This window comes from Rhamphochromis sp. 'chilingali' (genome assembly GCF_963969265.1).
Source record: "Rhamphochromis sp. 'chilingali' genome assembly, chromosome: 21".
NCBI classification, from domain to species: Eukaryota; Metazoa; Chordata; class Actinopteri; order Cichliformes; family Cichlidae; genus Rhamphochromis; species Rhamphochromis sp. 'chilingali'.
The window spans coordinates 884,240-899,122 of NC_137949.1; the positions used below are offsets into that span (position 1 = coordinate 884,240).

Here is a 14,883-nt window from a genome sequence, read left to right on the forward strand (position 1 = left end):
CGCCTGCTGTAGATTGAGTGCAGGTCAGGGAGCTCGGAGCGGATGGTGCGCTCAGCTGACCGCACAACCCTCTGTAGAGCTCGTCTGTCCTGCATGGCATGCTTTCTAGTGCCAGTCAGGAGGCGAGTCGCAGCATTCTGGACAAGCTGAAGTCTGTGAAGGAGAGCGGAGTGAAGACCAAAGTAGAGGGAGTTACAGTAATCCAATCTAGAAGTGACAAAAGCATGAATGAGCTTTACAAGATCTTTGTGAGGGACATAGTGCTTAGCCTTGGCAATAAGGCGCAGTTGGTGAAAGCTAGATTTGATTACTGAAGACACTTGTTTGTTAAATTTGAAAGAGCTGTCCAGCAGGACACCTAGTTTACTAACTGAGGCAGAGAAAGAAGTGGCAAAGGAACCAAAGGTATCAGCTGATAGGCCCCAAGGGATATGGTTGCCAAACACCACAATCTCCATTTTCTTTTCATTCAGGATAAGGGAATTGTCTGAAAGCCATTCTCTGACTTCTCTCATGCACTCGAGGAAGCAGTGCAACGAAGAAGCAATGTCGTCATCATCTAATTTAAAATAAATCTGTATATCATCGGCATAGAGGTGATAAGAAATGTTATATTTTTCAAAGATTAAGCCTAGGGGGAGCATATATAATGAGAATAACATTGGGCCAAGCACAGAGCCTTGGGGCACACCACAGCATAAGGATGCAGTTGAGGAAGAATAAGTACCCAAGGTAACAGAGAAAGACCTGTTCAAAAGGTATGATTTGAACCAGTTAAGGGCTTCGCCCCGAATGCCCACAGTGCATTCTAACCTTGTTAATAAAATATTATGGTCAACCATGTCAAAGGCTGGGGACAAATCCAACAAGACTAATACAGCAGAATGCCCCGAATCAGTAATTAAGAGAAGATCATTAAGGACTCTCAGCAAAGCTGTTTCAGTGCTGTGGCGTGGTTTAAAACCAGATTGAAATTTATCACAGATGTCATGTGCATCCAGGTAAGCCTGGAGTTGCGAGAGAACTATCTTCTCTGGGATTTTGGAGAGGAACGGAAGTTCAAGGTTCAAGGTTCTTTATTTGTCACATGCATAGTTATACAAGTATAACACACAGTGAAATGTAGCCTGACACGCTCCTCGACATGTGCAAAAAAATGGGGGGGGGGGATGTAGAGGAAGAACATTATATATATGTATATGTATATATATATATATATATATATATATATATATATATATATATATATATATATATATATATATATATATATATATATATATATATATATATATACATATATACATTGGGTGAATGTGCAGTAGTAGCAGAAAGCAGGTGAATTCTGTACATTAATATGAATAGACATCTGACTATTTTACAGGATAGACAATATAAACATATTTAAAATTAAAGGAATTGAAATGTACATTGTGCCTTGGTTTAGTGTCTGGAAGAGTCCTGACTCAGTCAGTTATAGATGATGTGAGAGGGCGGGTGTGTGTGTTTAGGGCACGGATGGCTTGGGGATAGAAGCTCCTCTTGAGTCTCTCTGTCCTTGCCCGGAAGATGCGGAACCTTCTACCAGATTGCAGAAGTTGGAACAGTTTGTTGCCTGGATGGGACGGGTCCTTCAGTATCTGCGCTGCTCTAGTCCGGCATCTCCTGGTGTAGGTGTCCTGAAGCGGGGGGAGAGCAATCCTGCAGCAGCGTTCGTAGGTGATACAGGCGCTGCCTAGCCTTTTTGGTCTGGACCTGAATGTGGGCAGCCCATGTCAGGTCTGAGGAGATGTGGACACCAAGATACTTGAAGGACTGCACCCTCTCCACTGGAGCTCCATTGATGATAATGGGCTTGTAGTCTCTGTGCTGACCCCTTCTGAAGTCCACCACCAGCTCCTTGGTCTTGCTGACGTTCAGCTGGAGGTGGTTGTCCTGGCACCACGATGCCAGATTCTTCACTTCATCCATGTAGGCCGCCTCATCGTTGTTGGAGATGGCACCCAACACCACTGTGTCGTCAGCAAACTTCACAATGGTGTTGGAGCCATGGGTGGCCACAAAGTCTGAAGTGTAGAGGGAGTAGAGCAGTGGCGAGAGGACACATCCCTGAGGTGCTCCTGTGTTGATGGTGATGCTGTTGGAGAAGCACCTGCCCACCCTCACCACCTGAGTTCTGCCAGTGAGGAAGTCCAACACCCATGCACACAGACGGCTGTTAAGTCCCAGATCCCTCAGCTTTGTGAACAGTCTGCAGGGCACTATTGTGTTAAACGCTGAACTGTAATCAACAAACAGCATTCGCACATAGTTACCCTGTTTCTTGTCCACGTGGCTGAGAGTGGTGTGTAGGACGTGGGCGATGGCATCCTCTGTGGATCTGTTGGATCTGTAGGCGAACTGCAGCGGATCTGTGGTGTCTGGGATGGAGGAGGAGATGATGTTCTTCAGCGGCCTCTCAAACACCTTCATTACTACCGAGGTCAGTGCAACTGGCCGGTAATCGTTCAGGGATGAGGGTTTGCTGTTCTTGGGCACAGGGATGATGGTGGATCTTTTGAAGCATGTGGGGACCACAGACTTCGCCAGGGACTCGTTGAAGATGTAAGTGAACACACCTGCTAGCTGGTCAGCACAGCAGCGCAGCAGACGGCCGGTGATGCCGTCTGGCCCCGCCGCTTTCCTTGTGTTCACTCTCCTCGGTGCCGCTCGGACGTCATGCTCCGCGATGCTGGTCACCGGTCTCTCGCTGATGACGTCACTGTCCTCGGTAGTCAGGCGGTAGATAGCATTAGCCGCCTGGCTAACCTCGAAACGGGCGTAGAACCGATTCAGCTCGTTGGTGAATGCAGAGTCGGCGTTGATCGGCGCAGTGTCCCTGGCTTTGTAGTCCGTAATGGTGCTGAGTCCGTGCCACATACTCCGTGTGTCGCCCTGGTGGAAGCGGGACTCCACACGTTCCCGGTACCGGCGTTTGGCATCTCTCACCGCACGCTGTATGACTTTGTAGGCGCTCATATCGCCAGTGGCGAGACCCGCGTTGTAGGAGGCGGTCCTGGCGTTTACTGCAGTGCGGATCGATCTGTCCATCCACGGTTTCTGGTTTGGGAATGTGGTGACTCTCGCAGTGGGGATAATCTCCTCCGCTAGCATATTGACGAAGCATACTGCTACTTCCGTAAACTCGTTGATGTCGACTGCGCATGCTCTGAACATGTCCCAGTCGACGTCGTTGAGTGCATCCTGTAGCGTAGCTTCTGATTGGGCAGTCCACCATTTTACCTCCCTCGTGGTCACGTCCTCCCTCCGTATGCTTTGTTTATACTGGGGGATGAGGAAGATGGCATTGTGGTCAGACTTCCCAAAAGCCGGGTGTGAGACAGCTTTGTAGCCCTGCTTGTATGGCGTGTAGCAGTGATCCAAAATCCGATCCCCTCTCGTTGGACATGAGACATGCTGGTAAAAGTTTGGCATGACTTGTATAATTAACAAAATCACAATGATCAAGACACCTTTTTTTAAGAACAGGTTGCACTATAGCATGTTTAAAAACAGAGGGAACATAGCCAAAAGACAAGTTCATTAAAAACAGAATACTGGGCCCAATGCCATCCTTCACAATGCAAGACGGAAGAGGTTCATATGCAGAACTAGTAATAATGTAAATAGAATAACAGGATAGAATAAATAAGCATAAAATAAATAAACATTAGGTAAAAGCTAAATTAAAAAGGTGGGTCTTGAGCCTGTTCTTGAAAACATGTACGTTCTCTGCGGCCCTGAGCTCCTCCGGCAGGCTGTTCCACATGGCATGCATTTTTAATTTCTCTTTGCTATTTGGGCTGATTGGGATCTGATGAATGTAAAAATAAAAAATGACCAGATTTTTTTTTAACCTGATTTTTGTTTCTGAGAAAAATGAGATCCACATATCCTCTTAGACCCCAAAGGGGTTTCTGAGCTTCCTGCTCGAAAATGAAATGCCCAAAATTATTGATTATTTCTCTGTAATTACAAACTCTGTGCTTACAATCTTGGTATCAAAATAAAGCTGACACTCGTGAAATTTCATCAGAGGTATAAATATTGCAGCAAATATTACAGTGTCAAAGTTACTGAGACTGGAACACAGAAAAAGTTAGTAGAGTTTATCCTCGCCTAATTTTTTAATTTATTTTTTAGCATATAACCCTTTTAAAAATATGCCTCAGTTCACATTTCATTCCAGAAATTCAGTAACCAACTTATAAACATAATCTGTGCAAAGATTTACGTTTCTAAAGTGAAACAGTGAAAAATTACAGCACTGGCAATACATGAATATCCAGACATTGTACAAAAATGTCCAATTTTGGCACACATTGGACACCATGCCAGTTGAATTTTTTTAGGTATTAAAGAGCAGAAATTAATAAATTTTATTAACAGGCTTAAAAATGCCTTTTTCAAAAATATATTTGTGAAGAAATAACCACACATTTACATGGTAATGGCCCTTTTCTGCAGTGCACATGGAGCGTTTAATTGGCCTCTGGCCCTTTAAACTCTGAGGGGCTGTAACTTTGGTTTCTTTTGGTCGATTTGCATGATTGACACCTCTTTTTGATCGTTTGAGCCAATAAGATCACAGTAATGATACCACGTTCACGTCACTTCAACCAATTAGAAGTTGCAAGGCCAAAGCCGACATGGGCCCAAATTTACTGGATGTGGCGTCTGTCCAGTCACGTGTCTATAGGTGGGTCTAAAATGGAGGTTGTTGACGGAAAACGGCTCTGATGCGGCTAGGTAGGCATGGTAACTGCCGATAATCAGGTGGCTACTGGCTACCGGCGAAAATAACGGAGGAAATCGGGACGGTAAGCCAATTTCTGTCTTAGCGCATTTGCTCCGCTGTGTGTTTTTGTGGTCTTCTTTTGCGGCTCATTCAGTGAATTTTGGTCAGAGCGTGGTGAAACTTGGTGTTTGGAGTCAGTAATAGCTCTGGAAGCTAACCAGCCTATCTTTAGCTGGTTTCATGAAGTCTGAAGCATTTCTTGTTCGGTTTTGTTTGTTTAGTGGACTTGTGTGCATTTAGGTAACTGCTTGTTTAATCATGGCTTGTTTTCGGTGTGTTTGGTGGTTGTAGAAATGGTTTATATGAGATTTTAGCTGAGACTCAGAGGTTTCTGTGGATACCACACATGTCTGGACTTATATTTCTGACCCCATGTTATAACTGATTAAATGTGATCTCCTCCTATTTGCCTCCGGTACCAGGGGCGTGGGGCTTAAGTGGATATGAGGACATTTGTTTTAAATTGAAAATAGAACAGTGGCAGTATAGTGTCCTCGTAAGTGGATATTAGGCCCTTGTAGAGCAAAATTTTGTATTTTGGTCTAGACAACCCAAAATGTGATGTCCACATATGTGGACGCCAGGTCCTACACTGAAAAAAATATGTTGTTGGATTTACTTAATTCAATGGTGGACATTTGTTGCACACAGATGTTTTGCTTTGGCAGCAACTTAAACAATTGAGTTAAATTAACACAATTTATTCATGTTCAATAAATCTGTGCAATTTGTGTTGATAAAATGTGACTTAAACATGTTTTGATGAAGTAATTTGAGCTCTTGAAATATTTTAATCCTTCACAATTTTCTCACTTTATCCCAACACCATTCAATAACTTTTACCCAATACTACTTGGTCACATCAAAACAACATGTCTAATTTCACTGCAGTAGGTAAAGAATTAAACTGACATTACTCCTCTACTGAATCTATATAAATCAACAGTTAAATAATGTCAGTTCTTCCGTGTTCTCTGGAATCAATCGCAGCAAAGAAATTAGACTGTTTCTTTTGAAAAATGTTGGGAAAGAACAATACAAAACATTCTATTTAAGGCCTCTGACATCAAGATTCAGTTAAACAACAATTATAACTAAACAATTTGAGGTAATGTTAGTTTCCATTAACATTAAATTAGGTTACTGAATTGGCAAACACCTTCCTATTAACATTACCCATTTTACCCCAATAACTAAAGAAATTAGCACTTGCAGGTCAAAACCTTTATTCAAGAGATGCAAAAATAACATTGATACAGTGACTGTCAAAAAATACAGCACTGATCATACTGTGACATCTTGGTTCAAAACAGCACACTTAGAAATATTCAACGTTCTTTACTTCAACTGAATGAAACTGAAAATACCATTTCACACGACCCATATGGGATATTTAGACTGTATAACTGTTCACGCTACATCTCTTCACTAGTAAAAGAAAGAAAAAATACAAAGAGAAATTTAAAAATGCTGCCAAACAGACAAACAGAACTTGTACAGAGCAAAAGGAAAAACAAACAACAACAAAAAACAGCTCGTCCTCATGGCAGTTGCAGAGTATATAAAAATGAACCTTGCGATCCGTTCCTGGAATTGAGCTTCAAAAATGCAGCAGAACAAGTGTGAGATTTAAATGTCCTCTCACCTAGAGCTGGTCACCTCACATGCATAACAGTGAGCTTCGTTGCAGGAGCAGTTTTGTCTTAGTTGTGAGCTTTTCTTGAGAGCTGAGTTGCATCCAACTCCATTACCACCCTTTGAATCACCTCAAAAGTGTAGCAGAGTTGTGATGGGTAACTCATGTTGAAGGAATAAAAAAGGTCCAAACAGCATGGCTACTGCAAAGGTCACGTTATCCAGATCTTGAAGAACTACTATACCCTCGATGATGATGCCAACATCAGAAAAGTCATTGCCTGGCGCATCTCTGGAGACAGATGTTCATTGTGGTTTTCTCAATCTGTGCAGTGGCCTCAGTCAAGTCCTGGTTAAACACAAAACATTTCTTTAAGATTCCTTTTTAAACTCATCTCTTTTGAATCTACCAGTTCTAATGTTAGAGTAATTTAAACCAATGCAAGCAACATAGTAAATAGCTATAGCCAAAGAGTGGCCTGCCATGCTGCCATTCATGGTCTAACAGAGTTTCTAAGAGAGGGTGAAAAACATAATAATTTCAAATGCTTTACATTAGTTTTTGTTAGAAAGACACCGGCCCATCAGAAATCCAGGTTATGTCACTCAGAAGATGTTAGAATTTAGACTTTCAGCCCCACAATTTGGTTAGCTGTTGGTCAGTTGGTCTTTTTTTTTTTTTTTTCAAACAAAAGCTAATGTAAATACTGGTGGGATTTTCCTTTGTTCATTAGAATGACAAATTTAAAGTTTTTTCACACTGATGTGACCCCTAATACAGGGGTGGGGGTGGGGCCTCAAGGGCCGGCGGCCGAGTTCACTACCAGGCCTCATGTGAACTTCAAATTATTAAAGAGGACTACTGGTCCTAACCAGTCCAATGAGGATCAAGTGGATAACTAAATGCATTTTTAAATGTTGCAAAGCCACAATCTACTCATAAAACACTCACCATGAACTCCTGCACCAAGATGTTGCAATTGTCTTTCACACAGATGCGGAGCACTTTGATGAGGGACTTCAAGCATTAATGTCATCCTTGACTATTATAACAAAGAAAACAAAGATTTGTGAACTTTTCAGTAGCACAGAAGAAAATGATCCCAGACAAAAACTCTTGACTTTTTAAATCAGTCAACATGCAACACCAGCATCTACAAAGCAATAGCAAAAGTTCCTGTTTGACATCAACTTTATGGATATATAGTTTCCAGAACATTTATTTTTTTAAAAAGATCAATTTTTCTCAGTGGGCCAGTAAATGCATGACGAAAATTATGGCATCCTTTTAGTGGAATCATTACTCACAGGTAATAGTTGACTGTTTCAATGGATGTAGCATAAAAATCTTTTACTGACCTAATGCAATACATATATACTTTGTAGTTAAAGAATTTTAAAGTTCTTACTGTCATCATGGCAGCTACATCCTTTAGCTTTGTGCCCTGTTCCCCCGATCACTTTGCAAACACTTTCAGCAGACTGTCAGAGAGAAACTCAGCTCCGTCAGAAACCTTGACTGTAAAGGCATGGTTGGGATGCACTGGAATGCTGCATTTTATCTGAAATGACATAAAATTATTTTGAAATAACAGCAGGCACTGTGCTTGGTTAATAATCAGTAATGTTTTGTTGAATAAAAACTGTGTTTCCAGATCTTATGGGATTAAAAAAAATCCAAAGATGTTTATTTCTGATTTGCAACCCAACAACCCACAAGTTACAACCTCATTTTAGTTCAAGTGTGCATTAATGCGAGTCCAGTAATCACCTTTCTGGCAATACATACAGGTGTAAGTTAAACCTATGGCAGATTTTGGATTTCTCAGTTGTATTAATAGGGTGAGTATGCATGCACCTAATAATTATAAAAAACCTATTATAATTAAGTTACAGAGACGAAAATAGAATATACTTTCTTACCATAACACCTTGAACCCACAATCCATCAGCTGACTCCTGGTGAAATGCAGAATAGAGGTCGTCTCTCAATGTGCAGCAAAAAAAACAAAAACAAAAACAAAAGGACAGCAGGTGAGGGCAGGAGGGGTAGGGATGTAAGCTAGCATAATGCCGCTGATGATATTAGCTAAAGCTGTTCAATGTCCAAAATCTCACTAACACCACGGTGCAGTAAATACACAATGTAACTGAAGAGTCAGTTGACAAATCTATTCACACAGAAAACCAAATTATGTTATGAGTGCCTCATAATTAGGTTTAATGTGATATTACGGCTCTTGTGCCAAAGACAAATTCAAATGAAAAAGCGCCAATTCTTTGACAACAGATAAAACAGCAAATAAGCTAACGGCTCTTTTTTAGCATGTTACATGGCGACACTCTAGACGTTTAACTACATTTGGCTGAAATATGGTAAATATTAATTAAAAAAATCAAGACATACCAAAAACGTAGAGTTGGCTACTCGACTTGACTGAGATGGATGCCTTTTTTAAACCACGATCCAAAGCCCGCGAGATGAAATCACGCGTGGTTTCACGAGATTTAACGTTGCTATCTTATTGACTTACTTCACCTGAACATGATATGAACAATTTAATACACCCTTTCTGCATATCATGTAGTTTTTACACTATATAGTTACATTTAACTTTAAAACATGAGGCAATTGTGTTAAATACATGCAAGATGCTTACATAAATCCAAGAGATGGCCAGTCCCTTTTTTTCAGTGTAGGAGGTTAATTACAAATCCTCAACTCTATCATAAAAACAAATAAATAAAAAATTCTTGCCCTTTTTTAAAATTCAGTGCCCAGGTGCCCTTAAGCAAATGCCTTGATGACACCATCGCTTAATTCACAACACAAGGCACTTTATACTGTAAGATAAAAACCCTACAGCATTAAAAAGAGACCTGAACAATCAAACAGCGCCTCCCATTCTACTTTTGAAAAACTGCGAGCCAGAAGTAAGCCCCCAGTCTGAGAACAAAGTGCTTTCTTTGTGACAAGACCTGATTATTTAAGGTTTTGTATCTGAGCAGAGGGATTTCAGTTTTGCATTTAACAGCGAGGCAGTGAGAGGGAGCTCATATGGCCTCTCTTTGTAGACCTAGTGAGTGCTCTCGCTGGGACCTGATGATATACTCCAATCATAACATTATGACCACTGTCAGGTGAAATGAATAACTCTGATTATCTCGTCATCATAGCACCTGTAAGTGGGTGGGTCATATTAGGAAGCAAGTGGACATTTGGTCAAGGCTGATTAGAGTTGGAAGTAGTTGATCTGAAGTTATGATAGCTGGACAACTGGGTCATCTAGTGGGGTGTTCCAGGTCTGCAATGGTCAGTTTCTATCAGAGGTGGTCCAAACAAAGAACAGTGGTCAGTCACTGACAGGGTCATGGCAGCCAAGGCTCACTGATGTATGTGGGGAGCAAAGTCTGGCCTGTGTTTTCTGAATCAACAGATGAGCTACAGGAGCTCAAATTGCTGAAAAAGTGCAAGAAGGTGGCCTGGTCGGATGAGTCATGCTTTCTTTTCTATCATGTGGATGGCTGACTGTGTGCAAAAGAAGGCAAACCGGTACAAGCTGGGAAAACGTGGGCCCTGCCATCTATGTGGATGTTACTTCGCACCACTTACCCAAGCATTGTTGCAGACTGCGTGTACTCATGGAAACAGCACTGGCTCTTTTAGAGGATTATGTGGACTACCACCAATCAAAAATAATTCGTGATGATTTAAGGAGCACGACAGTGAGTCTGAGTGTTGACTTGGCCTCCAGATCCCTCAGATCTTAACAGAACCGAGCATCTGTGGGATATGCTGAACAAACAAGTGTGATACATGGAGGCCCGGCTGGCAACTTAAAGGACCTGAAGCATCTGTCTGCATATCTTGGTACCTGACACCACTCCTTGATGTGTCAGGGCTGTTTGAGCAGCAAAAAGGGAACCAACACAATATTAGGCAGATGGTCATAAAGTTAACCGTGATCTGAGTATTTGTGCATGCAGCCTGATGAAAAATAACTTCATGATTCCTCACAGTGTTACTGGAGACCAAAATAAAGAAATCTAACCTCGGTAATCTCAATTATGAATCCAGTAATTAGTAATCTCAGTAATGCAAATGGTGAAATATCTATGTATGATGCATTTGCCAAAGTTCCTGACAGAAAGGACAAACGGGCTCTATGAAGGTCATTTTAGTTCAATAACTGCTGAGATTATAAAATCTTAACAAAACACTTGAGACAACCTTGGAGTTCAGTCTCTGCTGCTTTCTCCAATTTAAATGGCAAGAAGAAGATATTGAAATGTATGCCCCGCTCTTTTCACACACTGTGACAGCATCACAGAAATTGGCTGACTGGATTTCAGTGGTGTCCCATTTATGAGGGATAAAACTTGTAAAACAATTCATTTTAATACATGAAGAACCCACAGCGTTTTCAGACCGGGCGAGAATGCATAAATTTCCTGGCTCTGAGTTTGACCTCGACTTAAGGGTGTCCTTAACTAAGGGCTATTTGGTGAAAACCACGGGCTATACCCTGTTCCATTTGTACTGTCTTATATGTTAATGCATCTAGGAATTTATCCTAAGACCCTCAGAAACCCCCCTCCAAAAAAACGGGTATAGCCACAAGGGAAATCCAGTGGCTGAGCAATATCCTTTCTCTATGAACAGAGGAAATTGTTCAGTGACCCTTTCAGGCCTTGTCCATTTGAATATGTGTGTTGTCCCTGTCTGTGTCCTCATCAGAGCAGACTGAGTAATGGCACAACACAACAAGGACGCTTCAGTAAAATGAAATGCATTTGTTCTGCTCCTGGTTTGCATTTCAGAGTTTTCCAAGACGACAAAAAGGAAATGTGAATGGAGAGGAGACTCTCTCTCGCTTCTTCTTTTCTCAGGTGTAGAGGTGTGTCTCATCCCTCCATGGGTGGAGCCATCTTTGCTTTCCTCAGCAGTCTGAGTGAGGTGCAGGAGCACCAGCATTGCTGCTAAATCAGATCACCTTGTGTTCCTCGTTCTTGTGTCTGCTGCTTTATTGTACTCACTGTAATGTACTCACCTGTGGAAATCTGACCTGTAACTCACGTGCCAACCTGCCTCCCCACCAGCCCTCCCCTGTCACCTCTGAACTGCAGCCTGCTCGTTAGCTACGTAACTACGTAACTCTGATGCCGATTACAAGAAAGGATCCATGGAGGCAGAGCTCGTTCAGGCCGTCTGTCGCTGTCGGCCAACACAACCTCCCCCAAATAAACCGAATCTGCTCACAGAAACAGATCTGATCGTGACATCTTGGTGTTTAGTTAGGAAGTGCAAAGGATACGTTTTACAAAACTTTAGTGAAACTGCTCTTCTCGTCTCACAGGAACTTGGTACACAGTGAAATGTAAAGAAAAGCAGATGCAATGCTTTGTGAATCTCATAAATCCACATTTCATTCATAATAAAATATCAAAAACAAAGAGTGAGATAGTATGAGCTCATTTTAAATTTGATTTAAAAGAAAAATATCTGGGAATCAATGAGGTCACTGGCTGCACTTTTCTGTCCCCTCCTTTTCTGTTTTAGGGTTTTCATGTCATCTTAATAGCATGTGCCTTTTGACCTGAGCGCTGATAGCAATCAGACGGTCCCGTTCCTCTGTAGTCTGGAGATCACAGCTCCAGTTTTTTCCAAAAGGAATTCCACTTTTAACCTTCTGGCCATCTTCACTTCTGAGAAACTCTCTGAGAGATCATCATGTGACTGACCTGCCGACCTTCTTGTTAGCACCACCTACTCTTCCAGGCTTTGGTTGTCCTGTCACTATTTTTGCTGCCACCGAAGTCAAAATGAGATGAGCTAATATTATTGTTAAAACTGTCCATTTTTTCAGTTTTCTCAGTCACTATATTTCCAAAACGAATGTCTATAAAATAATGTTTAATTCAGTTTATACTGTAATGTAGACCCTACAATAATACAGTGGGGCAAAAAAGTATTTAGTCAGCCACCGATTGTGCAAGTTCCCCCACCTAAAATGATGACAGAGGTCAGTAATTTGCACCAGAGGTACACTTCAACTGTGAGAGACAGAATGTGAAAAAAAAAATCCATGAATTCACATGGTAGGATTTGTAAAGAATTTATTGGTAAATCAGGGTGGAAAATAAGTATTTGGTCAATAACAAAAATACAACTCAATACTTTGTAACATAACCTTTGTTGGCAATAACAGAGGTCAAACGTTTACTATAGGTCTTTACCAGGTTTGCACACACAGTAGCTGGTATTTTGGCCCATTCCTCCATGCAGATCTTCTCGAGAGCAGTGATGTTTTGGGGCTGTCGCCGAGCAACACGGACTTTCAACTCCCGCCACAGATTTTCTATGGGGTTGAGGTCTGGAGACTGGCTAGGCCACTCCAGGACTTTCAAATGCTTCTTACGGAGCCACTCCTTTGTTGCCCGGGCGGTGTGTTTTGGATCATTGTCATGTTGGAAGACCCAGCCTCGTTTCATCTTCAAAGTTCTCACTGATGGAAGGAGGTTTTGGCTCAAAATCTCACGATACATGGCCCCATTCATTCTGTCCTTAACACGGATCAGTGGTCCTGTCCCCTTGGCAGAAAAACAGCCCCATAGCATGATGTTTCCACCCCCATGCTTCACAGTAGGTATGGTGTTCTTGGGATGCAACTCAGTATTCTTCGTCCTCCAAACACGACGAGTTGAGTTTATACCAAAAAGTTCTACTTTGGTTTCATCTGACCACATGACATTCTCCCAATCCTCTGCTGTATCATCCATGTGCTCTCTGGCAAACTTCAGACGGGCCTGGACATGCACTGGCTTCAGCAGCGGAACACGTCTGGCACTGCGGGATTTGATTCCCTGCCGTTGTAGTGTGTTACTGATGGTGACCTTTGTTACTTTGGTCCCAGCTCTCTGCAGGTCATTCACCAGGTCCCCCCGTGTGGTTCTGGGATCTTTGCTCACCGTTCTCATGATCATTTTGACCCCACGGGATGAGATCTTGCGTGGAGCCCCAGATCGAGGGAGATTATCAGTGGTCTTGTATGTCTTCCATTTTCTGATGATTGCTCCCACAGTTGATTTTTTCACACCAAGCTGCTTGCCTATTGTAGATTCACTCTTCCCAGTCTGGTGCAGGTCTACAATGCTTTTCCTGGTGTCCTTCGAAAGCTCTTTGGTCTTGGCCATGGCGGAGTTTGGAGTCTGACTGTTTGAGGCTGTGGACAGGTGTCTTTTATACAGATGATGAGTTCAAACAGGTGCCATTCATACAGGTAACGAGTGGGGGACAGAAAAGCTTCTTACAGAAGACGTTACAGGTCTGTGAGAGCCAGAGATTTTCCTTGTTTGAGGTGACCAAATACTTATTTTCCACCCAGATTTACGAATAAATTCTTTACAAATCCTACCATGTGGATTCATGGATTTTTTTTTCACATTCTGTCTCTCACAGTTGAAGTGTACCTCTGGTGCAAATTACTGACCTCTGTCATCATTTTAAGTGGGGGAACTTGCACAATCGGTGGCTGACTAAATACTTTTTTGCCCCACTGTAGATACAGAGAAAAACCCAACAAATCATTATTATCATGTTGTTATTTACATTTGACACAGTTGCAGCACTCTGAGACATCTGAGGAAGAACATGTAGCTTCATGGAAAACACCTAAACTGTGGTGCGTGCCACAGACGCAGCTGTTTCTGCAGTTGCCACATTTATCTTTGTCCTGAAAATGAAAAAAGAAATGAAGGGTTCACTGTTGAGACACGAGAGGAGATCCAGTATGGATCGCAGAGGCGGACTTTAAAAGCAGGATCCAAACCGAGTAATAAAAATACTCGGAGACCTTTTTCGATCACAATTTGTTTAGTTTATCTTCCGCTGTGCAAAGCCATGCATGTGAAGTGCAGCTGGTTACTGGTGTACCAGGTCAGCCTCAAAGCACACATGTAAGGTCTCTTGTAAAATACAGAGAGGGCAGGCAAAAATATAACAACATAAAAAAGGTAAAGGCGAACAGAAGCAAAAGGTCTTCATCTCTCATGTATAGAAATTGGAAACGTCTGACCAGCCGGGGGTTGCTTATCTCAAAGGGCAGATAGCATCACGAAACAGGCCTGTAATGGCCGCATGCTCCAATTGATAATCCCCTCCTTCCCCTCCCTGCTGCTGTCTGTCCGGAGATACGAGGCCCCCGGTCGCAGGCTTAGAGGCTTGGAGAGCAAGGGAGCATTACTGATTCAAAAGAAATGCATTTTGGCTCTTTCAGTGCTCTGGGGGACTGGGTTAACATAATACCTTCCCCTCCCCGGTCCTTGACTTGTTTTTGATTGATACTTTTCAATTACAGTCCACTCCTGTCCAAGCCAGCCGCGCCGCTGTCCTCGCCCCCTCCCGAAACATT

The 14,883-nt window shown here is 42.2% G+C and overlaps 1 long non-coding RNA gene across 1 annotated transcript; it reads right to left on the reverse strand.

Moving 5' to 3' along the window:
- Nucleotides 1–6,083: 6,083 nt before the first annotated feature.
- On the reverse strand, nt 6,084–8,839 carry LOC308389489. Its single transcript, XR_013970277.1, has 4 exons — nt 8,396–8,839; nt 7,882–8,034; nt 7,425–7,515; nt 6,084–6,821 (listed from the first exon to the last, which is right to left on the reverse strand). It is a non-coding gene; the product is annotated as an uncharacterized lncRNA (long non-coding RNA).
- Nucleotides 8,840–14,883: the final 6,044 nt, after the last annotated feature.